The sequence below is a fragment of the Mesoplodon bidens genome (genome assembly GCF_964165515.1).
Source record: "Mesoplodon bidens genome assembly, contig: HAP1_SCAFFOLD_432, whole genome shotgun sequence".
In the NCBI taxonomy this organism is placed as follows: Eukaryota; Metazoa; Chordata; class Mammalia; order Artiodactyla; family Ziphiidae; genus Mesoplodon; species Mesoplodon bidens.
The window spans coordinates 188,906-200,251 of NW_027671653.1; positions in this window are offsets into that span (position 1 = coordinate 188,906).

The following is an 11,346-nucleotide window of genomic DNA, read 5'->3' on the forward strand; positions in this document are numbered from 1 at the left end:
CAAGGTGGTGCTTTCCTGGAGTCATCCTCCTTTGGCCACTTGTAATTTGGCCCTCTTTAGGGTACCATACTAGTTGTTCAATATTTTGAGCATCACACACCAACTCTCCAAAGAGAAAGTAAAGTGATAAAGGTTCCCCCAAATGCTCACGTGGCTTTTGTCTCTCCCTAACCTCTTTTCTTGATTAACTCCTGCGCAACCATTCAGATCTCAACTCAAATGTCACTTCCCATTTCGCCGTCTGGACCGTGTCTCCCTGACATTTATTCTCAGAGCTCTGTTCTTTCACTTCATAGCTTGTATCCATTTGCTTATTTGTTTGTCTGCCTCCCTGATGAAGCTGTAAACTCCATAAGGGCAACAAAAAGCAGAACTTATTTGGCAAACTGCACAGGCTTCTATATGGTTTACGTGGGACTGGCCACCTACCCAGCTCCAAAGATGGGTCCTGTTGTATTCCAGCCAGTTAGCATGTCCCTTCCTCCAGGTCCTACTCATTGGCACAGGAATGAGAACCTGATCTAAGGCAGCCCAAGCAGAGTGAGGCTGGACACTCTGGCGAGGAAAGCAGAGCTACAGACCCGTTCTGAAGAGGCAATGTCACCAATGTGGTTATCATGAAGCATGACACAAAGGAGGACAAAGACGCAGAGTCCCAGAAAGGTGGCTCCAAAGGATACACAACATGGGCCTCTCGAGTAAACCAGATCTGGGCTGGCCCTTGTGTTTGGACTGTTCAGTTACATCAACCAATAATTTTTTTCTTTTTTTTTTTTTTGCTTTAGCCAGTTGGGACCAAGGTTTCTATGTATTGTGACCAACAAAATCCTAACTGATATATCTTGTCCCTGTATCCACAAGAACCTTGCTCATGGAAGACACCATATCTTGAACAATATGCCATTGGGAGAACTGGAGATGGTTTAATGGGGGAGGTGACTGGGTAACATCAGCTGGAGCCTTAATTTGAACATAGTTCTTTAGAAAATATGTTAGACTGCCCAAGATTTAAATTCATCAGAAATTCAGGAGTATTTGCCCCGGTGTGTTTTACAGCAGAATTGTTCCTACCTGAGGTTACTAACCTGCTCACCTGTCATTTCCTAAGAACTCCTAAAGATTTCTGCTTCAAATCCTGGACTTTCAACCTAAAGAACCTATGGTTTTAAATTGGGGGAAGGGAACAGGAAAGAATGATTCAGCCTCTAGCCGCTTTTTACTCTGCTGGATAAGATCATTAATTTTTTCCCCCAGAATGACCTGTGACTTCCTACATTTCTTACATTTCAACTTCAAGTTTCATTTCTCGGGATGCCTACAGCTTTTCACCTGGCTAGATGGAAGCCAAGATTTTACTTTTCTCTTGGGGGCTATTCTGCTGGGCTAGAGTCATTAGAAGCAACTTTAACTTCAGGTTATTATAAATATCACATCTTTTAAAGCATAATCAGGCTATGTGGTTCATGATCTGGTTCTTAGATTAAAGGTCTGTGTGGCCAAAGGGCTGTACTTCTACAACTACTGAGAAATAAACAACCTTGACTAGTCAGGGAAGGAAAAGTCTGCAAGTCGGTCCCCATAGCCTGATCAGGGGATTCTTTTCCTCCTTCCCTGATTCACCAGAAAGCACACTTGCTCATACTGTTCACATTCTCAAAATATGTTTGTTACTCTCAGAGCTCCTGGAATACATATCCTCCAATGGTTGCCTTTTGTCAATGAACTGTTCTGCACAGCTCCACTGCTTATATTTTAGCATTTTTTTTCCTTTGGGAGAGAGAAGAGTGGCTTGTAAAACTACTAGTGGAAAATAAGCATTAAGAATCACTTCACCTTCTTCATCAAATAAATCCACCTGAATTACTGGTTCTGTGAACCAGTATGTAATTCAAAAGTTTGATGAAGAACAGAATACTTTGAGTCTCAAAATATCTCTCCATAAATTACTTATTAACTACAAAGGGACACATAATAACTTCACAGTGGAGAAAGTGCGGGGGCACCACCTTAACCAAGATGCTAATGAGACAGATGACCATCAAGGGGCTCCTGTAAGGATGCACAGAGAGACACACCGTCACCTCTGTGGAACCCCATCCAAAGCACAGAACATGAAAGAACCATGAGGAAACAGGACAAACCCAGAATCAGGATCATTCTACACAACAACCAGTCTATACTCGTCACAAATTCTCACAATATGAGGAACAAAGAGGCTGAAGAATTATTTCATACTTAGACCAAAGTGACATGAGAACTAAGTGCAATGCATGATTGTAGACTGGTTCCTGGCCTGAAAAATTTAGCCATTAAGGATGTTACTGGAATAACTGGCAAAATTTGAATATGCATGGTAGATCAGTCAACAGTATCAATGTTAAATTTCTGACTTAGACCACTGTGCTGTGGTTTGGTAAGAAAATGTTGTTTCGCTTAGGAAGTAATCACTATTTCCAGGGAAAAGGGCAAAATGTGTCCTTACCCTTAAGGGGTTCAGGAGAAAAAAACATGTATATATGGAAAAGACAGTGAATGCCAAAGCAAATAAAGCTAAATATTAATAATTGGTGAATCTAGGTAAAGCACATACAAGAGTTCTTTGTACTAATCTTGCAACTTTTCTTTAAGTTTGAAATTATATCTATAACTATATATCTACATCTATATAGATATATAAAAATCAACACACACAATTCAAAATAAAATGCATCAACCTAAAATCCAGCCTATTCTTCAGGTATTGTTGGCAATCTCAAGAGAAACAAAGGCTAGGATACCAAAAGGGATTGGGTCAGTAGATTCATTCATTAGGACCCTGAGTACATTTCTACTAACTTAAATTATGCTTTCATTTGAATCAAACATTTTGGACTGCCTTCAGCTTAGTGCCAATTACTTATACATTTAAACACTCAAAGGATGAATTCCATACTTTTCCCCAAGCGAGGCACAAGGCTGTCAGTATTCTCGTGCGCTAACAAGGAAGCAAGGCCAATTTCTATAACCTAACTATAGGACTTCTGGGTACGTAAACTTTTTCTCATATGCCCAGTTCCCTATTTTCTTAGAAAGTCCAATTTGCTCTGGGATTTCAAATACCACAGGCTCTTGTTTTTGTCACAACAAATGAACTATTTTATTCTGTAGATTCTTAAAAAGAAAATCAATGAATCTTTGCTCACTGCTAGCTTTTCGAGATCTCTCCCAATATCTCTTTGATCAAGCTTTTCCACCCACTCTGGAATAATCCAGGGGTAATTAGAACTTCTTACCTTCTTTAGCCCAAAAGGAGCCAATTCATCACAAGCTGTCATGGATTCTGATTCTAAATTACCAAGAGCCCCATTACTAACAGAGGCAGGGAATCTTCTTTGCAATTAAAGTGATTGATTTCTTTGCAGACGCAGTAGCATTTCACTTCTTAATTATGTTCATTCGGATCAAATGTGAGAAAATTCTTCCTCATTTTATTTTCCATCCAAAGGACACGATACAACAAACATTAATCCCAGAGTGATACAAGGCCAGACCTGCAAGGGCCTTAGGCAGAGCTGGACATCTATCAATGGGTCTTGTCCATTTTACAGGGTCTTCGTGGCTCCTTAAGCTCTAAAGGGGAGAAAAGGGACTACTTATTTGTTACATCACATACTTCACCTAAGCGCTGGCCAAACCTTCCAGCATCCGCTAAGTTGTGATGAGACAGCATTAGACGTTTAGATAAACATAGACTAGCGCCGAACAGAACAATTTTGTTCCTCGTGCAGGCAAAGAACAGAGCCACCGTGCTGGGGATGAAGCAGTGTGTGCAGGGAAACATAAGCAACGAGGGAACAAATCTGTTTTTTCTCACTTAGGTGGTATTAACATGGTTATGTGTTGTCAAATTTTGAAAGAGAAAAATAAACAAAAACAGTTTGGGAGAAGGAGGAGGACACTCCGGAGGATCTGAAGGAACGTGAGGCCACCAAGGCTTACACAGATTTCCCGAGGCCTGAAAGACACCTGCCTGTCCACTTTGCTTTTAACCTTAAAGACTGGCCAGTTGTGGCTCCCGCAGCCTGTAGACCCGGGGCCTGCATCCTTAGCTCCCCTTCCCCACTCTCCACGTGGTCAGCAGACTGGCGTCCGTTCACTCACTTGAGACATTCAAAGGTCAAGGTTTTCGCTCAATGAGTATCTTCCAGCGATCTGTGCTCCAGACAACAGTGACTACCCTTTGTCCTGGTATGAATGCAGTTGCTCGCCGTTTTCCAAACACTTTCACACATATGTAAAGAAGAGTCTGGGAGCCCTCCAAGATTTTAAATTTTAGTTTAAAATGAAATTATATAGTAAGCTTTTGAAAAATTAAAACATCCACATATGTGAGATTGTACCTCTGCCTTTACTGCAGGCTGTTTGCAAAATTCAGGAAGCCCTGCCTTTCCATTCATTAAACACATAGTCGTTGAGCACCTCCTAAGGGCAAGGCAGGATGCCAGGTGATGGAGGTGGAGAACAGGGCTTGTTCCTTGCTCTGATGGGGAAGGCACGTAAGCAGACACCCTCGGCACAGGAAAACACAGAATGGAGGTGCTGTGATGGGATAAAAGGGTCACGCTTATAAGAACAAAGGAAAAGCGCATCCTTCCAATGCAGGAGACACAAACAAGCTCAGGAGGTTGGCAGGTGTCTTGAAGGAACATCAGTCTTGCTGACGGGGGGCAGAAACTCCAGGCTTACCCGACGTAGCACGGGCATATATGCTCGCCACATTCCAAGAACCAGAAACATAAGAAAGAAGAAGCCAGACCAGACACCACAAAGCTGTGACCGTTGGGCTCAGAAGTCTGGGATTTTTATGAACCAAGGAGGAGCATGAAGGGGAAGTGACGGTCCAACTGGCTGTGCTCGTAGGGGCAGGTGGGGGCAGATGAGGCTGCTGAAATGATCCACTGAGGGCTGACAGAGCTGGCTGTGGCAATGGGAATGGAAAGAAGTGGAGATTCAAGAGATTTGGGGCCGGTACAAACCACAGGGACTTGGAACCATCATATGAATGGATGAGGAAGTAGGCAAAATAGACTCTGAGCACTATTATATGTGAACACTTGGATGGCGTCCATGGACTGGCCGGCTTTTGCTGTTGAAACATTTACTGTGTTTAAACAGTCACATCCTGCACTGAGCCCTTGTTTTAAGCTCTTCAAACATCCCTGAGAGAAGTGGGGGAGTTATTTCAATCCTCCTTTTTACAGATGAGAGAACCATGACTGGCAAGGTTTAGCCCTAAGCAGGAAACCCAACTAACCCAACTGATCGGTGCAGAGCTGGGACGAAAGAACAGTGTAGTCCTCATTACACAATCCAGCGAAACACAAAGATGGCTCAAAACTGTCCTAGTGGCATGTTTCCAGCCTAAGTGGGACAAAGTTCATACAACTTTATACCGTGAGCTGTGTTGTAAGGTGGTCTGTTGATAATGTCCATTCCAAAAGCCAACGGAAAGCTACCAGTACGCTGAATCATTAAAAACATGGAGGTACAGGACTCAAGTCTTACACGGTTCTGAAAAAAATACCCTTCACAGATGCTATCTTTAGACTCAAGTTTTCCCAGCATAAAGTTTTTAAAAGAACAATCCATCTAAAAAGCATGTAAAGAAATTCATTGACAAAGGTTTAGATGTTTTAGGACTTTAATGTCCTTCACACGGTCAACATAAAACACTGACAATGGATGAACAATAGGGGAAAAGACTATTCAGCAAAGATCTTCCGTCTTCGGCATCACTGGTCAAACACCAGAAGGAGAACAATCACGTGAAGCAACAGTAAGGGAATTTAACACAGATTTTTAGTTTAACAGCATAACTGAAAAACAAAACCAACCAACCAACCAACCAACCGATCTTCTACCCACTGAAAGGAAAGGAAAAGTGAATCAGGGAGCTTCCAAATCTTGTGAAGCAGCTTAAAAAGGGAGAGGGGAGGGGGAAGGGGAGGCACACGACTGTTGAGAACCTAACACTCTAATGCACAAGGTCAAGGATCCTAACAAATTCTCAAAGTCTCAACATATACCAACAAGAACCGTATTATTAGAAATATAAAGGCACAGAGATATAAATGCATAGATATATAAACTATTTGGTAGTAAAAACAGACCTTGCTATACAAACATATAGTAAGTCACTTCTATCGCTTTATGAGAACAACCATGTAAAGAAAGAATCCAGAAGACCCCACTGCTGTCATCTTGCAAAGGATCAAAATTCAGCACCTAGAGGGCCCCACCCACCCTCCATGCTGTGTGTCTGTGTTTCTCTAAAAATAATAACCTGCAATTGGCATATAATTAAACCCATAGGCAGCTTTGAATATGAGATCTAGGCAGCAAAGACAGCAAAGACAACAGTAGCTGGAATTTGGTAGAAAAGTAAGAGAAGACTTTTTAAAAGCTTCCAGTTCAAGTCAGAATTAAGGTTAAGTTTCAACAGCTTGGGATAGCTGTGGATGCTTTTCTGTTCTCTGAAAAAAGAAGAAAATCTATCATAAGTATGTGCATTCGAAAAAATTACTGTGTTTCTTAGCCATGCCCAGGTGACTTTCAATTTTGTACACTGTTCAAGGGCAGAGTGTATATTAGTTAGGATGTGCTCATAGCTGGTGCATCTCCAAAAAATGCTTCATGAAGGCTGCCAGCTTCTGACATCTTCGATGGTGACAGCATTACACAGAGAGGCCTGAATGCCTCCCACGGACCCAGAAGAACCACCGATGCAGCCGTTAAGAACAGGAGCATCTGGTTGAGCATCAGGATGACCCTCCTTCCCGTCACCAGCTCCTGCGAGAGTCACGGCACCTGAGGCCGTCGTGTCCAACCTCCCACCTGAAAGCCCCTGCAGGTGCCCAGGAGCGTCACACATCTCAGTCATTAGAAAATTCCTTTCCAACGGCAGTGAAGGACGGTCATGCTCACAGGTAACCTAGGTTAGCTCAACTCTTCAATGAGCCTGCTGTGCAGGGGGCAGGGAGCGGGCAGCTATTCTCATGCGTGAAAACATACATCTTCCATGGAGCTCACAGAATTAACTACTCTCTCTGATGTTCAGGGGAGCAACAGTGTCTGTTCTTACACTGAACAGGCTTGTGCCAGCTGCACTACAGACGGGATGGCACCCTTTGTGCTGTCAGAGAAGAGACTTTCAAAGGAAATTTTGACCAAAGCTCCTAGAAGGTGTGCCCCCCCCCGCCCCATGCTCTCGGCCATGGAATCGTGCTATGGGGCCTGTAAGCAGCAGCAGGAGCACCCCCGTAACAAACGGTCTTTCCCAACTAGTTACAATACCTGCTACTCCAGGATGGACAGGGTCCTAGATGTGTTTCCTTCAGCGTCTGAAAACTAAACCAAGTCTCTGACAAGCTTCTGGATGGGACACGTACTCACCACCTATGCCCTTTCAGGGAGACCATACTGAGTTCAAGAGCTTTGTCGAGAAATCTTTTTTCTAAAGCATCATCTCCTTTGGTGTTGCCAATGCAGAATGGAATATTCATCTTGCTTCTATCCTGGGCCTGCACTGGACATCTGAAAAACATGTTTTTTCTTCCAGCTATTTTTCTGCAATGTGCAACTGCCATTAACAAAGCAACAGAAAAGTTTTAAAAACCATTTTCCAGATGCAAACAAGAGATTAAAAAAAAGATCTGTGCCAGGACATTTATCATTTACTTAGGGAGATCACTCTTGCATATGGAACAGTGAGTTAACATTCTCTTATACGACTCATACTTAATTTCCAAGAGCCTCAGTTTCCTCATCTGAATATTAGCAATAATAATAATATCTCCATTTCATACTAGTTATGACAGTTCAGTGGTACAACATGGATGAAGCTTTCAACCCATGGCAGCCACCCAGCAATGTGAATGACCCTTTCTCTACAAGGCTGCAGAGAAAAAAAATAAGTTGGTCCGAATAGTGGCGGTAAGATTTAAAAATAATGAGCAGCAGCTTTCAAAGCACTTAAAACACTGTATTGTCCCAAGCTGTGTGACCTTGAACAAGTTACTAAATCTCTCTGTTGTGCCTCTCTGATGTGAGGACTAAATGGCCACAAATTCTCTGCAGCCCTCCCAGCAAGAGGTGGGGTCTAGTGCTCCGCACCTTTTGAATCTGGGCTGGCCTTGTGGACTTGCTTTGACCAAGAGACTGCAACAAGAGTGATGCTGTGCAACTTCCAAGCTGAGGCCTCAAGGGGCATGAGGCTTCTATACCTGCCCTCTTAAAACATCACTGCCATGGAAGCAAGCCCGAGCTAGCCTGCTGGAAATAACAGGCCCAGCCCACAGCCAGCACCAGCTGCCAGACAGATGAGGGGGGCCATTTAGCCTCTAGGTGGATCACCAGATGACTTTGGTTGAATAAGTGATCTCAGATGAGACCAGCAGAAGAAACCACCCCACTGAGCCCAGCCCCACCTGCTGACTGAAAAGAATCCTGAGCAAAAGAAATGGCTGTGGTTTTCAGTCACAGTCTTGAAGTGTTCTATGATGCAAAAGTAGATAACTGATAGAATTTAGAACAGCATCTGGAACACATTCAATGCTATGTAAATATCGATTGAAGTCAACAGAGCTGTCTTTTCATTCTCCGCACCTTGCACAGGGATCATACAGACTCTCAAAAATGAATGGGTCAAGTTTCATCTAGGATACGTTAGTATTGGACTTCAGTTTCTGATTTGGAGAGTGAGCAAGCCAAAATTATCTTCCGCTGACAACCAAAGGAGACAAACAGAAGAAGAGCTGACATGCTATTCTGGATTACAAGGAAAATATGTCATAACTCTCTCAATTTTCTCAAGCACATCCTATTTTATTCTTCCACTTCTACAGGGTGGGATTCATTAAAAGTAAACAGCAAAGAAAAGCAGTGTGAGGAAGCCCCCATTAAAAGCTATGCTCGGCCCTCAGGGCACACACATAATTCCTGTTAAAGTTAATAGGAGTCAAGTGCACGTCGACAGACAGAAGAGACGCAAGCAGGGAAACCAAGTATCTGGTAACAGGCTTTGAGCCTGAATTCTGGGCCCCCCTTTGCACAGGTAGTAGGTATCCTGGTTGACGTTGACATTAAAAATGTAGTGTCTACCCTCTTTGATATTCTGCTGCCTCAGGCTCCCCAGGTGACAGTCCAATTATAGAGCTGGAGCAGCAAAAAGGACACGTGATTTAAGGAGAAAAAATATTAAAAGGGGGAAGAATTAAGAACCTGGATTTACAAAGAATCTGTATTTACAGTCGTCCCCCACACATTTACCCATCCTACTGTGAACGTAGGTGGTATCCTGACAGCAACAATGTCATAACAACTAGAAATTGAAGATTAAATTTGCACGGTGCCTGAGAGTGTCCCTGCTGTGGGGCTGAGGGAAGGAAGAAAAAGATGAAGGGGAATCAGTTGCTCCCAACCTAGCAAGACGGCTGTGGAGGGAATTCAGATTCCACAGGATAAGCGCTGTGGAAGCACAGAACTGAGCAAGTACCTCTGCCCAAGGGCAGGTTGAAGGTTTCAGCGGAAGGGAGGTGAGAAGGGTCAGGACAGGGGGAGACGAAGGAAGGGCATCTGGCAGAGAGCTGTCTCTGCCAAGGCACAGGGGACCTCAGCAAGTTCTCTGCAGCACCTGGGGCGCTGGGTGTCTGGCTGGGGGCAGGACTGCAGACCGCAGAGGGCCCTGCAGACACGCTCTCCTGGGAACTGGATCCATCGGATCCTGGAGCATGAGGAGCAATCAGGTCTGCACAACAAGGAGTTCTGCGTTGTAGAAAAAGCACTAGGACACAGGGGCTGGAGGGTGGGGACACTGGGGGAGAGGCCTGCTAGAAAGCTCCCACAAAGAACTTTCTAGGTCAACAGAATTAGGGCTCGTGATCAAGACAGGGACACTGGGGAGTTTCAAGCATGGACAGTAAATGAAAATGCCAATAAGGACCCAACAGTCATATAAATGAGTATAACAGGCCCAACATGACAGACTCAGCACAAACCCCCTACGTTACCTGTTAACTGTGAGGGCCCGTTCTTTACTTCCACAGAGAAACAGTCTCCCTTTTACTTGAAACATATGGCCCTCCCAGTCTGTTTCTCCCACTTTCAGAGACACGGGGATTATGAAATAAGACATCTGGATTTAAATCATCTTCCCATGTTCCAGTAAGGGCTCAAATTGTGTGTTTTAAACCCTGTGAGCCACACCGAGCACTGCCGTGGGCTGTGCTGGGCCACCGCTCCCAGGAGTTATCACTAAATCCCACAGCAGGGGCAGGGCCTGTGGTCGAATGAGTTGGGGGCAGGGAGAAGGTGCCAGGCTGACAGAGCGCTAGCAGGGGGCCGGGTGGGTGTGGAAGCAGCAGGTAATCCTGGGACTACAAAGCTTCCAGGACAGTCTGAGCAGCACTCCCCAGGGAGTCTAGGACGGAAGCTGATAAGGATGGTTGTGACTGGAAAAGCGGTGCCACAGTCAGTCATAGAAATTTAGGAAATCCTGAATTAACAGGGCTACACGTGTTTCTTGACTCAACTTCCTAGAGCGTCTCAAGAGCTCCGGTGAATCGTGAACTCCCAAGAGGATAATTCATACAGGAACAGAGTTTTCCCCAAATGCATGTGGCTGAAAAACCCACTGCATCTCTGGGATGAGTATTCTAGAATGCCCACTGAGAAACCCCTGGACTTCCCAAGGTACCAGAGGGGTGTGTGTGAGGGGAAAGGCACCACCTCAGCGCGAAACAGCATCTCACAAAGGTGGTGACGGTTAGTAGGGCGCAAGAAAACCGCAGGCAGCTGGCAAGCGATGACAAGATGCTCGTTTCAGTGGTGTCTGCTCCAAAAGACAAACCAGAAACAAGAAGGGCACGAAGAGTGCATCCTGAGGTGAGAGAAGCCCACAAAACAGTCACTAGGCCTCTCCTGACTGCCTAACTTTTAAATAAAAAATTAACTCTAAATTTGCACACGATTAGGAAAACTAGAGTAAAAATATAAAGATCTATTCCCTTCCATAGAGGTGGCTGCCAATAACAGTCTTTTGTGCATTCTCAGGATCAGATACACAAATGTGTATACGTGTATATATGCGTGTTTCCGTATGTACATATATACATATATAGTATTTACAAATACAAACACTGTGGGTTTCTAAGTGGAATCATAGAAATGTCCTTTTCTACACCTGCTCTTTTTCCTTTTGACCTCATGACATATCAGGTCATCTTCCCAGTTTGCTCACAGACCTCCCCCGTTCTCCACACACACGTTACTCCATACCACGGATGGATCCTAATTTCCTTCATCAGACCC